Below are 17651 nucleotides of genomic sequence, written 5' to 3' on the forward strand. Positions count from 1 at the left end.
CAAGGAGCAGGGCATTTTAAACTAGAATCAGCTCTTCTATTCATTGTTGTTCAGATGCTCAGTTGTGACCGACTCTGCAAGCCCATGGACTGCAGCACACCAGGCTTCCCTATCCTTCACCATCTCTGGGAGTTTGCTCAAACTCATGTCCATTGAGTTGGTGATGCCATCCAACCATCTCATCCTCTGTCATCCCCATCACTTGCCCTCAGTCTTTCCCAGCATCAAGTTTTTTTCCTAATTAGCTGGCTCTTCACATCAGGTGGCCAGAGTATTGAAGCTTCAGCATCAGTCCTTCCAATGAATATTCAGGGTTGATTTCCTTTAGGATTGACTGGTTTGATCTCCTTGCAGTCCAAGGGACTCTCAAGAGTCTTCTCCAACACCACAGTTCAAAAGTATCAATTCTTTGACGCTCAGCCTTTCTTATGGTCCAACTGTCCATACATGACTACTGGAAAAACCATAGCTTTGACTATACAAATCTTTGTCAGCAAAATCTCTCTCTGCTTTTTAATACACTGTCTAGGTTTGACATAGCTTTTCTTTCAAGGAGCAAGCGTCTTTTAATTTCATGGCTGTAGTCACTGTCTGTAGTGATTTTGGAGCCCAAGGAAATAAAGTCTCTCACTGTTTCCATTTCTTCCCCACCTATTTGCCATGAAGTGATGGGACTGGATGCCATGATCTTAGTTTTTTGAACGTTGACCTTTAAGCCAGTTTTTAGCTATTCTATGGGATAAACTAGAAAAAAAAAATCTATGCTGTGGGAGCCTCTAATATGCCTCATTCTCTTAAATTCTGCAGAGTTTAAAGCAATACAGACTCTTCCTGAACGTAACAGGAAAGAATTAACACAATGGGTTTGCTTTATTTTATCACCTGCCCGTTGTTCTAAACATCCCTGGAGTTAAAAGAGGCTTCTCCACTTCAGAAACCATCTCACCACTCCAAGCAAGTTATCCTGTCACAGTGGGAGAGGGTTGGATCTGGACTTGAGACCAGGGACTGTGACATTCCAGATGCTTCTATCAGGCCACTGAGGAGACCTCTGCTGAGAGTCGTCACCCTGAAGCCTGCTGAAGTGTCTCCCAGGTGTCTGTCTCCCAGGCTAAGCCCATGGGTTCCCCCAGATCATTTCCCATCCGCCCCTCTGACTAGTCTTCAGTCATCTCCCAGTGGTTCCATCAGTGACCAGATTCAACTCTCTGTGGCTGAGTAACCTGGTAGGGGGGTGACTGCAGCCCTGATCAGAGTTCAGGGCTGGACTCTGCCTCTGACTTGAGCGTGGGCACTCTTTCCAGGGCTCACACTGACAGAACCTCAGGTTTCACATAGATTTTAGTTTCATCCACCCTTTGAGGCAGGAACCCAGCTCCACATTCTTCAGGTGGGGAAACTGAGCCCAGAGGGAGGAAGGAACTTGCCTGAGGCCCAGGGTGGTGGCGGGGCCGGGCTTCCGAGTGGTCGACCACCATGCGTGGCTTCAGTGTAGGAGCCCCAGCTTGGGAGCAAGACCCCGGTTGTAATCAGGATGGGCACCGCGCTGTTCTGACTGTCCTAGAACACGTGAAGAGAGGCCCAGTGCCTTGTCCCGGGCTTCGTGCTGCAGACGAGGGCTGGGCCGCATCAGCTGGATCTCAAGTCTTGGAAGCACCAAAGGAGGTGATGTCATTTTCCTCCCCTTCATAACTGCCCACCCCTCCTCCTGTCATGAGAATGTGAGAAGGCCCCATAAAGGGCAGGAATCATCTTGATCTTGTTTTGATTTAGGCTCCAGTCAGGGATGGGCTTCCCTGGTAGCTCAGCTAGTAAAGAATCCACCTGCAATGCAGGAGACCCCAGTTTGATTCCTGGGTTGGGAAGATCTCCTGGAGAAGGGATAGGCTACCCACTCTAGTATTCTTGGACTTCCCTGGTGGCTCAGTCTGCAGTAAAGAAATCTGTCTGCAATGCAGGAGACCTGGGTTCGATCCCTGGGTTGGGAAAATTCCCTGGAAGAGGGCATGGCGACCAGCTCCAGTATTCTTGCCTGGGCAATCCCATGGACAGAGGAGCCTGGCAGTCTACAGCCCATAGGGTCGCAAAGAGTTGGACACAACTGAGTGACTAAGCACAGCGCAACCAGTCAGGGACATTGTTGTGGAGAAGGGTGTGCGGGGGTTCCCAAGACCACCTTTCGGTTTGATGACCCTCTAGAAAGACTCAGGCACAGACGTTACAGTTTATCACCCCGTGGACTGCAGCTGGCCTGGCTCCTGTCTTGTGGATGATGCTAAGCTCTGACAATGGCATGTGATGACCCATGGGGGTCACTGCCAACCAGGGCAGCTCACAGGCCTCTGTGTCCAGAGTTTTTCTGGTTAGTTGTATAGGCATGAAGCACCGACACTGGTGTTGTGAACTACTCAGACCCCAGCCCCTTCCCCCGCCAGGCCAGACTGAGGTGCTCAGCCCACAGCTCCCTCATCACTCACAGCATTAGCAGGAATACCAAGCAGGATCTGGGTCCCTGGGTGCACACACAGCATCATCAGGTGGACATTCCTCAGTTTAGTTCAGTTCCATCGCTCAGTCACATCCAACTCTTTGCAACCCCATGGACTGCAGCATGCCCGGCTTCCCTGTCCATCACCAATTCCCTGAGCTTGCTCAAATTCATGTCCATTGAGTCGATGATGCCATCCAGCCATCTCATCCTCTGTCATCCCCTTCTCCTTCTGCCTTCAGTCTTTCCATCGTCAGGGTCTTTTCCAAGGAGTCAGTTCACATCAGGTGGCCGAAGTATTGGAGCTTCAACGTCAGCATCAGTCCCTTCCAATGAATATTCAGGGTTGATTTCCTTTAGGATTGACTGGTTGGATCTCCTTGCAGTCCAAGGGACTCTCAAGAGTCTTCTCCAACACCACAGTTCAAAAGCATCAATTCTTTGGCACTCAGCTTTCTTTGTGGTCCAACTCTCAAATCCATACTTAACTTCTGGGAAAACCATAGCTTTGACTGTGGACATTCCTAGGACCCAGCTAGAACTGAAAAGTGCACGGTTCAACACCCTAGCCCCACTGAGCCTCTCCTGCATAGGGGCGGGTGGGGGTGGTGCAGAAGGGGCCGGGTGTCTGAAGTCATCGAGGGCCCCTCTGAGAGCCGAATCTGGCTAAAGAGATGCTCAGGCTGCCAGGAGACTGGCCCTTTTCTGCCCCAGCTCTGATTTCCTTACAGAGCAGAGAAGTCACCCCATGACCCAGGCAGAGCTGGGCTAAGGGGGTGGGGGCGGCCTCAGCTCAAAGCCCCAGACCTGGCCATGTGTAACAGCCAGCACTGGGGGGATGGGTCATAAGAGTACGCAGGGGAAGACATTCCCTCCATCATTTTGGGCAGCATTGGATTTTACACATCTCTCCAAGTGTTTATAAATATGTTTTAGAATGTTGCTGAATTTGCCATCATCTCAGTGAAATAAACATGCTGGTAATCATGGGGACTTGGGTGTTTCAGTCCAGGGCAGAAACCACAGCAGGCGGACTCAAGGTTTAATGGTTATCCTGGGGTTTGATTCCAGGTGGAATCAATCAGATTGAAGATCTTCACAGTGTTTTTCATCCTCCTGCAGAGTGTCTGTCCAGTTTCACAACCTTTGAAGCCCCAGGCCGGTCCCCTGAGGCCACAGGCAGGAGTTCCCCAGGCACAAGTTCTGTCCACCTGGGACGAGTCCTGCACACGGCACATCCAGGCTTCCTTCCCGGTGGCCCAATGCTGTTGGTTCTTTTTCACAAAGTTGTTGCCAGGAAGCCCAGGTATTGCAAAGTTGACCAGCTAACTCCAGCCTTCTCTCTGTGGATTTTGTGATTAAAGAAAAAAGAGAGAGAGAATGAAAAACAACAATAAAACCCCAAGGGACTAAGACAGAGAGAAAAAAATATATAATTAGCATGCAGAATTTTCAGTGGAAAATTACCCCCAAATCGTCGACAACTTCCCCACAAATTATGGAGACTTTTATCTGGTACAAGTTACAACTAGCTTATCACATCCACGCCAGGTAAGGTGAGAGGAGAGCCCTGCAGGGTGACTCTGAGTTTGGGCACCACGTCTATGCTAAGGTGTGATATGGAGGTCTCTCCACCCTGTAACAGGAAACAGAGGCACCATGGGGCAGAGAAGGCAGGGGGGAGCATGACAGAGGGCCAGCAGGGAGCACACCCCCCAGGAAGCAAGGACTGTGATACTGGGAGGAGAGAGGGGCCTGGGCACGGTCAGCATCTGGTCTGAGTGTTCAGGTCTGGGCATGCATGCATTCTTGGCATGAGCTAAGCTGGGGTTGGCAGCCTTAGAAGAAATGTTTTGTGAAAACGATCTCAGAATATTTGGAAAATGCAGACAGGACCCCACATCTCCTTCCTGTGGCCTTGCCCTCCCCTTCCAGTGCAGTCCAGAAAGTTCTATGACCTCAAATGTGCTGTGGCCACGGTGGCCAAGCTGAGGGAGGGCCAGCCTGCCGGGTGCTCGCCATCAGCGACCCTTGGTGGTCCTTGGGGCCAGTGGGGCACTGGCAGCCCCTCCCACTGTGAAGCCCTCGTACAGGCACCAGGGGGAGTGTGAACTTGAACCAGAGCGCATGGCAGGAAGCCTGGCTGTGCTGGAGGTGGGCCAGCGGGCACGTGGCAGGAAGCCTTTCCTGAGACTGGGTCTGGGGGGGGTGGCACGCTGGTGGCACCTATGCGGGGCCCCTTGGGGAAGAGTCCAACAGTACAGGGAGACGAGGAGCAGGGTGGGAGGAGGGGGCTGGGAGGACAGGCAGAAGGGGAGTCTGGCGTCCCGCAGCTCATCCCCAGCTCCCCACTTTGCTCTCAGTGTGCCCTGCTGCAGCAGCTCAATTCTGTGGATTTTTCTAGGCTCTGAAGCCTGTATTTTTTTAAATTGAAGTATAGTTGATTTACAGTGTTGTGCCAATCTCTGCTGCATAGCAAAGTGACTCAGCTTTACATATAGACATTCTTTTTTAAATATTCTCTTCCATTATGGTTTATCCTGGGAAATTGGATATAGTTCCTTTTGCGTTACAGGCTTCCCAAGTGACACAGCGGTGAAGAACTCCCTGCCAGTGCAAGAGACGTAGCTTTGATCCCTGGGTCGGGAAGATCCCCTGGAGGAAGAAATGGCAACCCATTCCAGTATTCTTGCCTGGGAAATCCCAGGGACAGAGGAGCCTGGTGGGCTGCAGTCCATGTGGGGTGGCAAAGAGTCAGACACGACTGAGCACTCACTCCATGTGCGTTACAGAAGGACCTTGCTGCTCATCCATCACATATGGAATAGTTGGCACCTTCCAGCCTCAAACTCTCAGTCTGTCCCTTCCTGTCCGCGTCCCCCTTGGCCTGTATCTGTGAATCCAGAGGGACTCTGACTCGGCCAGGTCTGCTGTGGCAGGTGGGAGGAATGTTGGAAACAGCAGACTGTTGTCTTGGTTTCTGGTCTTTATCCCTCATTCTCTCACAGGATAGTGTGGTCTGCCGGTCCACGTCCTAGCCTCTGCCAGCGCTTATACCTGCTCTGCCTCCAACACCTGCTTTCAGGTGAGACCACGCACAGGACTCAAGGTGGGCACCTCCATGTGAGCCCTGGGCACCCGAGATGTGGGTGCTGGAAGCTGGGGGGGGGGGCTGACACTCCCCCACCCGCCCCCTCCACCCATCCAGCTGTGGCAGAGAAAAGGGGTATTTTCTGCTTTGTTGATCCGTTTGAAGGACGTGTCGCCCAGAGATGGCTTTTGCCCAAGACATTAAAGGACAAAGGCAGGCAAACACATCAGCGGCCTCGCTGGCCAGGGGCCACGCTGCGGTCAGGATTGGGGAGCTGCTGCAGCCACAGCTGTGGGGAACAATGCCAGCCGGAGGTCTGGCTTCCATCTGTGGCTGACTCTGGACCCAACCTCCCAGAAAAACTGGCTTCATAAGGACTGGCCCCTTCCCGCCTCCAGTTTCTGCAGCTGCGAAGATAATCGTGGCCCATGGGCACTCGGAGCTTCACCATGCACTAAAACCTCTGCACTTGTGATCTTCTTTAATCCTCATAACAACCCACCAAGGTCAAGGCGGCTCTTCCGGGTCCTCTTTCAGGAGCTAAGTCCCGCCCAAGGCCCCGGTGGGTCAGCACAGACCCCCAGCTGCTCCCCTGCTGGGCTATTCACAGGACTCAGAGAACAGGAGCTAGAAATATGGAAGGTGGTGCACTCCTCTCCTGTGGTTGAAACACACCAGCACAAACTTGGTGGTTTAAAACTACACAAATCGATCATCGTACATGTCAGGGGTTAAACCTCTGACGTGAGTCTCACTGGGCTCAAATCAGGGTGTGGGCAGGCCGGCCCTCCTGGACACTCCAGGGGAAGATTCATCTTTGCAACTCAAGGGGTGCCTCAGTTCTTGGCTTGTAGCCCTTCCTCCATCTGCAAGGGCAGGATGGCAGGTCATGGCCTCCTCATGTCCCATCGTTCTGAGCCTCTCTGCCACCTCCCTCTGCCAGGTTTGCGGATCTGGTTGATTATTCTGGGCCCACCCTGATAATCCAGAATAAGCTCCCTATTTTAAGGCCAGCTGATTACCAACTTCAATTCCATCTGCTCCCCTTAATCCTTCATGCGTGTAAAATAATACATTCGCGAATTCCAGGATGGGGACCTGGAGAGGCATGGCAGGATCTGTGTCTCCACAGCCACCTTCCCCTCTGTCGCTTGGACTGGCCGCCCCTCCAAGGTCCAGTCTCTACCTGCAGATTAGCTTTTGAGAGCTGAGTGTTATGAAACAGTTGTTATTAAAAGTGGATATAAATGTGCAATGAAATATATTAAAAAACAGAGGTAAGAAATGCTCAAAACTCATCACTTCCTTAAGTCAGACAGAGGATAAACATCGTATGACATCCCATATATGTGGACTCTAAAAAGAAACGATACAAATGAATAGAAAGAAACCCACAGACTTAGAGAATGAATTTATGGCTGTCTGGGGTGGGGGTGGGGGGCAGGGAAAGGATAGTTAGGGAATTTGGGATGGACGTGTGCACACTGCTATATTTAAAATGGATAACCAACAAGGACTTACTGTATAGCACAGGGAACTCTGCTCAATGAATTGGGGCAGCCTGATGGGAGGGAGTTTGGGAGAGAATGGGTACATGTGTTTGTGTGGCTGAGTCCCTTTGCTGTCCACCTGAAACTATCACAGCGTTGGTAATTGGCTATACCCCAATATAAAATAAAAAGTTTAAAGGAAAAAGACTCATCACTTCCTAATCCTTTTACTGCAGGTTACTATCACCTCTGCCTTTCCGGTTATTTGCCTCTATTGCATCTGAGGGGCAGAAGTCCTAGCTAATGCCCGTTCCCCGCAGCCCCCTCCCTGCACAACTCTTTTGACTCTGTCTTCAGTGACATCATGGCAGCAGCTTGAAATTGGCCACGGGGGGAGTGTTTACATCCCAGAATTCAGCAGAGGCTACAGATTAGGGCTTGCTATATTTTGGGTTGATGGTTTAGTCTTTAGAAAGTGGCGGAGAAAAGATTAGTAATGCAGATTGACCTAAAGGTGTATCGTGTTTGTAACTATTACATTGTGAAGAGCATAGAAAATTGTCCCATCAGAGCTGAACTGCAACTCCAGATTGGCTACAGATGCAAGAGTTTGGCAAGAAATGAGGACTCCCCTGGTGGTCCACTGGTTAGGACACCATGCCTCCAATTCAGGGGCAGGGATTTGGTCCCTGATCGGGAAAGTTCTAAATGCCCTGTGGTCAGAATAAAGTTATCAGAAAAAAAAAAAAAAGGCAAAAATCAACCAAAGCATTCTGAGTGAATCATGGCCACAGGGACCTCATAACAAAAAGTACTTTCTCCTTTGTTATTATGTGTAAACGGCATACTATACTTTCTTAATCTCAGGAAAATGGAGACTAAACTGACATCTGTATGCTTGCCCATGCTTCTCTTTGCAGACAGCTGGTTATTAATCACTTACCAGCACATCCCCACCTACTCCTCCCCGCCGCAGACTCTCCTGCCTGTCCCGCTGCTTCCTGCCCTCGTCCTCTGAACCTCTTACACTTTCCAGAATCCTCCCTGCTGTACACACGCTGTTTGCACAGTGTGGCATGACATCTTCCCGCTCTGCCTGTCCCATTGTCCAGCTGGCCCTGCAGGTACCACGCTGGAGTCACCTTCCTGGGAGCCTTCCTGGCCCTGGGTGGGGTGGAGTGCCCGTCCTGGGTGCTCACTGCCCCCCACCCCTGGCCTCTCCCATCTCAGCTCACAGTGCCCCCCACCCCCTACCCCTGACTCAGAACCCAGCCACTTCTCTCTCTCTGCCACTGGCCCTGGCTGTGCAGAGCCCAAAACCACCCCAACATAGCAGGTTCTCGACAAATATCCTTGGAAGGAGCTGGGACTGTTTTCAATGGGTAAGGCCTTCGAGTCTCTCCCAGGACCCCGGAGGAAGCCCTGCTATTGACGGTTGTGGAGGGAGCCAGTTCCTAGCTTATAAGGCTCTCCAGGGAATGTCAAGGGGGTGAGAGAACGGCCCCCTACCCCATCCCCTTGAGTCTGGAGGGAGCCCCTACCCTTCTGCCTCCACATCTAACATCCCCAACAAAGGGCTTCTGGATGCAAACCCACAGGGGTTGGGGATCTAGGGATCCGTTGGGGGTCTAGACCAGATTAGTAGCCTCCTGGGGGATCCTGGGAGCTGAGATCCTGGGTCAGGTATGCTCAGAGGATCAGCAGGAGCAAAAGTGAGGTGGTTAATGAGGAGACAGCTCCCAGAGACCCTGGTGAGATGGGAGGCAGGGAGACTGTCTGGGTGGGGGCCCTCCGTGGGGGGCCCTCCCCACTGCCCCACCTCCCCACTTGCCCAGCCCCACCAGGCACATGGTGGAGGCACTGATGAAGGCTGCAGGCCTCACCTGCCTCACGTGTTTGTGTAGTTACTGGTGGGCAGGGTGATGGGTAGAGGTGGAGGAGAGACCACATGGAATCCCAGGAGAGGTACCAAGTCGGGCGGGGTGCCTTGACTGTGCTGGCAGGCACCCTGCCCTGCTGGCACGGGGCCTTCTTTATGTGCAGGTCCATGTGGACGACTCTCAGGATCACTCATTTTGCAGATGGAATACTGAATGTTTGTCCCTGATGAATGTCAGCACCACGATGGCCTCCCAGACACAGGCTGGGACAAAATACCACAGAATGCTCTCTGACCGTGATAGTCAGACACGGGGTGCCATTTGCAAGCTCCTGGCCTTGAACTGTGAGCCCGCAACATCCTCTGTGCTCGTCACTAACTGGGGGCTCCTCTACTGTCCCCACCTGATCCCCAGGGGGACACACCCACCTGGGAATGCGGGGTGGGAGGGCAGGACCCCTGGGTCCCTGAGGCCCCTCCCAGCTGTGGGCCTTCATGCTGTCTGTCTGTCCTGTCAGGACGCAGCCGTGAAATGCCAGCGGGCATCGAGGCAGGTGGTAAGTTAGGGAACCAATGAAGAGGCAGGACATGTGGCCTCTTTCTGGACTTGGGAAGTGGTGGGAAAGCAGTGTTCCTCCAGGAAGGCCTGCTGACCGGGGTAGACAGGAAGGAGAGATGGGAGACATACAGACAGGGAGACGGCAGAAGGACAGGCCTCCAGGGGGATGGCTCCAGCACTGTTGGCTGCAGGATTCCCTGAGATGCCCTCATACGTCTCAGGGTATGGCTGAGTGCCTGTGGCCACAAGAGATATGAATACGTTCTCTTACGGTGTGAAGAAGCTAAACTCAGGCAAGAAGTGGCAAGAAGGATGTTCCGAACAGCTCCGACTGGGAACAGTGCCAGGTTTTACCATGACTGCAAACATAGTTAGAATCACTTCCAATCAGAGATGTGATGGGCTCGAGGTAGCAGCAGCTCACAGGCAAAGGTTAACCAACTTGTTTGCTTCTTCAGCAGGTTACGTACACACACACACACACACACACACACAGGTGCATACTTGTGGCTACCCCCAGTGGCCAGGACACAGCAGTTTACCTGCTACCCTGCTCACAAGGCTGCTTCTATTTGCATAAACACTACCAAACATAGCCCTTTGAATTTTCAAAATACCTGTGGTCCTAATCTCATGCCAAAGTCTCAGGAGGAAGTTTCTATTATTCTCATTTGCTTTTCAGATTAAAAAAATAAAGACTCAGTAGACCCCTGTGAGAAGGGGACAGGGTAGGAAGAAGAGATGTAGGGAGGGGCAGGGTGGGCACAGAGAGGAGGGGGAGGAGAGGATGGGAGGGAGAAAGGAAGGGGGGTGCGAAATGGAGGGCAACGAGGAGGGGGAGCTGCCTGCAGGTGGCACCCTGCAAGTGGCCTTGAGCTGAGGTGGGTGGGTTCAGGAGGCTGGGTTAGATGGAGGGGCTGATGGGAGGGCGGTCCTCAAACCTGCTTTGGTTCTGAGAAGCTGAGCATGTGGGGCTGAGTGAGTGAGGAACTGCCTAGCAGTTCACACTACAAGGAGTCTGTGTGTGGGTGTCCCGTCTTCTTATTACATAAACAGGAAACATACCCTACACAAATACAAGAGAAGGAGGATCAGACACACCTTGGGTCATTAAATACAAGTGGAATCAGTTCAGTTCAGTTGTTCAGTCGTGTCCTACTCTCTGCGACCCCATGGATTGCAGCATGCCAGGCCTCCCTGTTCATCACCACTCCTGGAGTTTACTCAAACTCATGTCCATTGAGTTGGTGATGCCATCCAGCCATCTCATCTTCTGTCGTCCCCTTCTCCTCCTGCCCCCAATCCCTCCCAGCATCAGAGTCTTTTCCAATGAGTCAGTTGTTCACATCAGGGGGCCAAAGTATTGGAGTTTCACCTTCAACATCAGTCCTTCCAATGTACACCCAGGACTGATCTCTTTTAGGATGGACTGCTTGGATCTCTTTGTAGTCCAAAGGACTCTCAAGAGTCTTCGCCAACACCACAGTTCAAAAGCATCAATTCTTTGGCGCTCAGCTTTCTTTATAGTCCAACTCTCACATCCATACATGACTACTGGAAAAACCATAGCCTTGAATAGACAGACCTTTGTTGGCAAAGTAATGTCTGCTTTTTAATATGCTATCTAGGCTAGTCATAACTTTCCTTTCAAGGAGTAAGCGTCTTTTACTTTCATGGCTGCAATCACCATCTGCAGTGATTTTGGAGCCCCCAAAATAAAGTCTGACACTGTTTCCACTGTCTTCCCATCTATTTCCCATGAAGTGATGGGACCAGATGCCATGATCTTAGTTTCATGAATGTTGAGCTTTAAGCCAACTTTTTCACTCTCCTATTTCATTTTCATCAAGAGGCTCTTTAGTTCCTCTTCACTTTCTGCCATAAGGGTAGTGTCATCTGCATATCTGAAGTTATTGATATTTCTCCTGGCAATCTTGATTCCAGCTTGTGCTTCCTCCAGCCCAGCGTTTCTCATGATGTACTCTGCATATAAATTAGATAAGCAGGGTGACAATATACAGCTTTGATGAACTCCTTTTCCTATTTGGAACCGTTGTTCCATGTCCAGTTCTAACTGTTGCTTCCTGGCCTGCACACAGATTTCTCAAGAGGCAGGTCAGGTGATCTGGTATTCCCATCTCTTTCAGAATTTTCCACAGTTTATTGTGATCCACACAGTCAAAGGCTTTGGCATAGTCAATAAAGCAGAAATAGATGTTTTTCTGGAACTCTCTTGCTTTTTTGATGATCCAGCAGGTGTTGGCAATTTTATCTCTGGTTCCTCTGCCTTTTCTAAAATCAGCTTGAACATCTGGGAGTTCACGGTTCACATATTGCTGAAGCCTGGCTTGGAGAATTTTGAGCATTACTTTACTAGCATGTGAGATGAGTACAATTGTGCGGTAGTTTGAGCATTCTTTGGCATTGCCTTTCTTAGGGATTGGAACGAAAACTGACCTTTTCCAGTCCTATGGCCACTGCTGAGTTTTCCAAATTTGCTGGCATAGTGAGTGCAGCACTTTCATAGCATCATCTTTTAGCATTTGAAATAGCTCAACTGGAATTCCATCACCTCCACTAGCTCTGTTCATAGTCATGCTTTCTAAGGCCCACTTGACTTCACATTCCAGGATGTCTGGCTCTAGGTGAGTGATCACACCATCATGATTATCTGGGTCTTGAAGATCCCTTTTGTACAGTTTTTCTGTGTATTCTTGCCATCTGTTCTTAATATCTTCTGCTTCTGTTAGGTCCATACCATTTCTGTCCTTTATCAAGCCCATCTTTGCATGAAATGTTCCTTTGGTATCTCTAATTTTCTTGAAGAGATTTCTAGTCTTTTCCATTCTATTGTTTTCCTCTATTTCTTTGTACTGATCACTGAGGAAGGCTTTCTTTTCTCTCCTTGCTATTCTTTGGAACTCTGAATTCAAATGGATATATCTTTCCTTTTCTCCTTTGCTTTTCACTTCTCTTCTTTTCACAGCTATTTGTAAGGTCTCCTCAGACAGCCGTTTTGCTTTTTTGCATTTCTTTTTCTTGGGGATGGTCTTGATCCCTGTCTCCTGTACAATGTCACAAACCTCCGTCCATAGTTCATCAGGCACTCTATCAGATCTAGTCCTTTAAATCTATTTCTCACTTCCACTGTATAATCTTGTAAGGGATTTGATTTAGGTCATACCTGAAGGGTCTAGTGGTTTTCCCTACTTTCTTCAATTTAAGTCTGAATTTGGCAATAAGGAGTTCATGGTCTGAGCCACAGTCATTTCCTGGTCTTGTTTTTGCTGACTATATAGAGCTTCTCCATCTTTGGCTGCAAAAAATAGAATCAATCTGATTTTGGTATTGACCATCTGGTGATGTCCTTGTGTAGAGTCTTCTCTTGTGTTGTTGGAAGAGGGTGTCTGCTATGACCAGTGCATTCTCTTGGCAAAACTCTATTAGTCTTTGCCCTGCTTCATTCCGTATTCCAAGGCCAAATTTGCCTGTTACTCCAGGTGTTTCTTGACTTCCTACTTTTGCATTCCAGTCCCCTATAATGAAAAGGACATCTTTTTGGGGTGTTGGTTCTAAAGGGTCTTGTAGGTCTTCTAGAAATGGAATAAGCTCAACAATTAAAAACACAATTCTGTGCCTTATCCAGGGGGCACTTCTAACCCAGAAGATAGGTGTGAAGAGAAGTCAGTTATGTCAGGCCAGGCTGGGTTTAAGTAGAAAAACATTGAGCAAGACCAAGAAGGGCCCTTTTGATGAATCAAGAATGCAATTCACAACCAACTTGTTCACAAACAAGTCCCAGGCATTAACATGCAGGACAGGTTTCAACATGTACAGAGTAAGAATTACAGGAGATGTAGTGACATATGCATAGGATCAATGTGCTAATAGCCGACTTAAGAAAATACATGCTGTGGTTAATTTTCTACCCTTTTTTGGTATTTTTCCCATTATTTTACTATGAAAAAGTTCCAAACACACAGAAAAATTGAAATAAATACACACTGAACACTCATATACCCATCCCTTAGATCAGGGGTCAGCCACCTGTGGTCTGTGGGCCCAACCTCACCACTGCCTGTTTTCATAGGACCTGTGAGCTAAGAACACCTGTCTTTATGTTCCTTTTTTTAAAATTAATTTATCTATTTTAATTGGAGGATAATTACTTTACAGTTTTTTTTTGCTGTCTTTATATTCTTAAATGGTGAAAAAGCATCCAGAAGAAGAAAAATATCTTGTGACATATGAAAATCATGTGAAATTGAAATTTCAGCATCCCTAAATAAAGCTGTATGGAAACACAAGCTCAGGCATTTACATATAGTCTATGGTGGATCTCTTGCACCAATGAATGAGCTAAATGGATGGATCAGATAGTATTTAAAGTCTAAAGCATTTACTATTTGATTTTTACAGAAAAGGTTTGTCCACCCCTGCCCTATATTCTAAAGTTAATATTTTTCTATAATTGCTTTATCACACATCTGTCTATCCCTCCATCCATTAATCCAGACTGTTTTGGAATCACCTTAACGTTTTAGATAGCAATATATTTCACTGTTTAAATGATTCAGTATGCATATCATTAATTAGAGTTCATTACAGTAAGTCCCCAACATATGAACAAGTTCCGGTCTGAGAGCATGCTCATAAGTCCAATTTGTTTGTAAGTCCAACAACGTTAGCCCAGCTACCCAACTAACACAGTCAACAAGACAGAACTGTGCCTGTACTAAGTTGCTTCAGTTATGTCTGACTGTTTGCGATCAGGCTCTTCTGTCCATGGGATCCTTTCTACTGGCCAAACTCTTGGCCTTCTCTGCCCACCAAAGCTGAATACAAAAACAAAACAAAAAAACATACAGAGACAGAGTTTGGAGGAAATAAAAAGGTGGCTTTGATAGCCAACAGAGATTGAAACACAGTAGGCTCATGTTTCAAGAACTGTGCCCCACTTCCATGAGGAGTCTAGGGATGTATATAAGGCAAGGACTTGCAGCCAGGAGTCAGTGATGAGGAACAAAGATGGGAGGAACTTGATTTCTTCCTCTTGCATTGCTTCAAAGACAGTCATAAACTGGCATCAGTAACCCAGTGATTGAGTCTGACAGTTCGGTCGCTCTGCAGCCTTCTTTCCTTCTCTCTGATATGTACCTACAAGGGGAAGGGTGTTGCAAGGATAAACACCAGATAGGGAATGTATTTAGCTTAGAATCAAAGGAAAAAAATGTGAAGTGTAGCTCCTGCAGAGTTAGGGGGCAGAAAAACAAACTTAGTTACAGACATGCAGAGTTAAGAGCAGTTAAAGTAAAAAAACATAAAATAAAATAGGAATGTTCAGGCCCGGTCATTGTTCTATTTATCTTCTTTGTTCTCAGGAAAGGAAAAGAGAAAAACTCATTCCTATTTTTTCCTTTCCGTGGTAACATTCTCTAGGCAAGAATACTGGAGTGGGTTGCCATGCCCTCCTCCAGGGGAACTTCCCAACTTAGGGATCAAACCCATGTCTCTTATGCCTCCTGCATTGGCAGGTGGTTCTTTACCACTAGTGTTACCTGGGAAGCACTACAGTACTGTACCATAATAGGTTTATAATATTTTCCACACAGATAATTATAAAAACACACACACAATAAAGAAAACAGTTTTAACCTCTGAGTATAGTGTATTAGGTCCATCTAGTCAAAACTATGGTTTTCCCAGTGGTCATGTATGGTTTTGAGAGTTGGACTATAAAGAAAGCTGAGCACTGAAGAATTGATGCTTTTGAACTGTGGTGTTGGAGAAGACTCTTGAGAGTCCCTTGGACTGCAAGGAGATCCAACCAGTCCATCCTAAAGGAAATCAGTCCTGGATATTCATTGGAAGGACTGATGCTGAAGTTGAAGCTCCAATCCTTTAGCCACCTGATGGAAAGAACGGACTCATTGGAAAAGACGCTGAAGAAGATTGAAGGCAGGTGGAAAAGGGGATGACAGATGATGAGATGGTTGGGTGGCATCACCGACTCGATGGACATGAGTTTGAGCAAGCTCTGGGAGATGGTGAAGTATAGGGAAGCCTGGTGTGCTGCAGTTCATGGGGTCGCAAAGAGTTGAACATGACTGAGTGACTGAACTGAACTGATAGCACCTTGAAAAGTACAGTAGTCCAGTACAACAGCTGACATACAGGGGCTGGTATTGAGTGAACAGACAAGCAGAGTTACTGACTAGAGGAGGGTGAGGAGATTGGAGATGGTAGAACTGAAGGATCGTTGGAGATAGGAGACAAAGGGCAAGCTACAATGTCACTCATGACAGACTTTGATGGGAAAGCACGTTCACATCTTTGAAAGTTTGCAACTTGAAGGCTCATGATATGGGACTTACTGTATTAGTTTATGGGTTTTTTTTTTTTATAAAATTTCTAAGCAGCAAAATATATCAAATTTAAGCCTAACCCAAACTTCTATCAAAATAGACAAAATTCCAGACCCGTGGTTGCCAAAGGAGAAAGTGGTGAGGAAGGGATAGATAGGGAGTTTGGGATTAGCAGATGTAGACTATTTAGAATGGATCAGCAACAAGGTCCTAGTGTATAGCACAGGGAACTATATTCAATATCCTGTGATAAACCATACGGAAAAGAATATGTGAAATGTTTGAATCACTTTGCTATACAGTAGAAATTAACACAACATTGTAAATTAACTATATTTTAATAAAATACAACTTTTAAAAATCCTTACATCTAAAAAAAAAATTAGCATTCCCTCAAGGTCTTTCCCAGGCTTCTCCCAACACTAAGGCAACCCAGTTCTGATTTTTTCCACTCTAATTAGTGCCAGAGTCCAGCTCCAGCAGCCAGAGAATCAGCCTGAAGGGATGAGCAGTGTCAGCAAAGAATGATGTAGCCTCTGACTCAAGGTATGGGACTACATGTTTATTTCAAGCATCAGGTCTTCTTTTATACTTTGACAAAAGCATTAGGTCAGCACTTTTACATTTTTAGCTTATGGCAACCCACTCCAGTGTTCTTGCCTGGAGAATCCCAGGGACAGGGGAGCCTGGTCGGCTGCTGTCTATGGGGTCGAATAGAGTTGGACATGACTGAACTGACTTAGCAGCAGCAGCATCCAGATTTATTGTCTCCTTGTTGCCCTTCAAACAGAGTTTTTGCTTTAGCGATTCTCTCAGAATCTTGTTTACTTGTGAGTACATTGTAACATGCTTATGTCTGGGCTGCATACCACATTTTTCAGTTTATTTTTTATCTTTTTAAATCCTGTTTGCCCCTAGTATCTTAAGCTCACTATCTCCTAAAAAGGCTTTTAGCTATTTTTAATTATTTCTAAACCCTAAGCTCTTTGGAGAAGGAAATGGCACCCCACTCCAGTGTTCTTGCCTGGAGAATCCCAAGGACGGGGGAGCATGGTGGGCTGCCGTCTATGGGGTCACACAGAGTCAGACACGACTGAAGTGACTTAGCAGCAGCAAACCCTAAGCTCAGCAAACTTCCTTTGCCATAAGCATTCCCCTCACAAATATAACAATCTTTCCCATGGCCTTGGGCTGCGGCCTAGGTGCTCATCCTGGAACATTCTTTGTAAAGATCCTTGAACAAATGTCAATGGTTACTTTATAGTTATTTTCTGGGTACAACTGCAGAAGGCTTTGTGCTTTTTCATGTTTCTCTCAAGAACAATAAGCACCTTAACATTCTTTCCAGCCAACTCAACTGAAGAAAGGAAAGAAAAAGTCAGAATCACAAAACTTAACTCCTTCATCTCGGGACCGTGCCTGCGGGATGAGGAGAGGGGGTTGGAGCAGTGCCCCCATTTTGTCAGTAATGCCTAACGCGGCTCCCGACATCTCCCTTTTCTTATTTTTTAGAGCATAAGTATGAAACTCAGCAGATAAAGCAGAAAAATTTCGGTTGAGTATTTTGAAAAGTCATGGGGCTATTACACAAATCAGAACCAACAGGCATAAGCACATGGCTGCATTAATCATTATTGTAAAAAAGGATTCATGAGAAAGATATCCCTTCATTTTTAAAAAGGGGTTTAGAAATCCATTGAGAGGAAAAGTCAGACTCCGCCTGCTTCATATTTTGAATATCCTGATGTAACTTAGAAATATCAAAAGTAAAATCTGAAT

This window comes from Bos indicus x Bos taurus, chromosome 1 (genome assembly GCF_003369695.1).
Source record: "Bos indicus x Bos taurus breed Angus x Brahman F1 hybrid chromosome 1, Bos_hybrid_MaternalHap_v2.0, whole genome shotgun sequence".
NCBI classification, from domain to species: domain Eukaryota; kingdom Metazoa; phylum Chordata; class Mammalia; order Artiodactyla; family Bovidae; genus Bos; species Bos indicus x Bos taurus.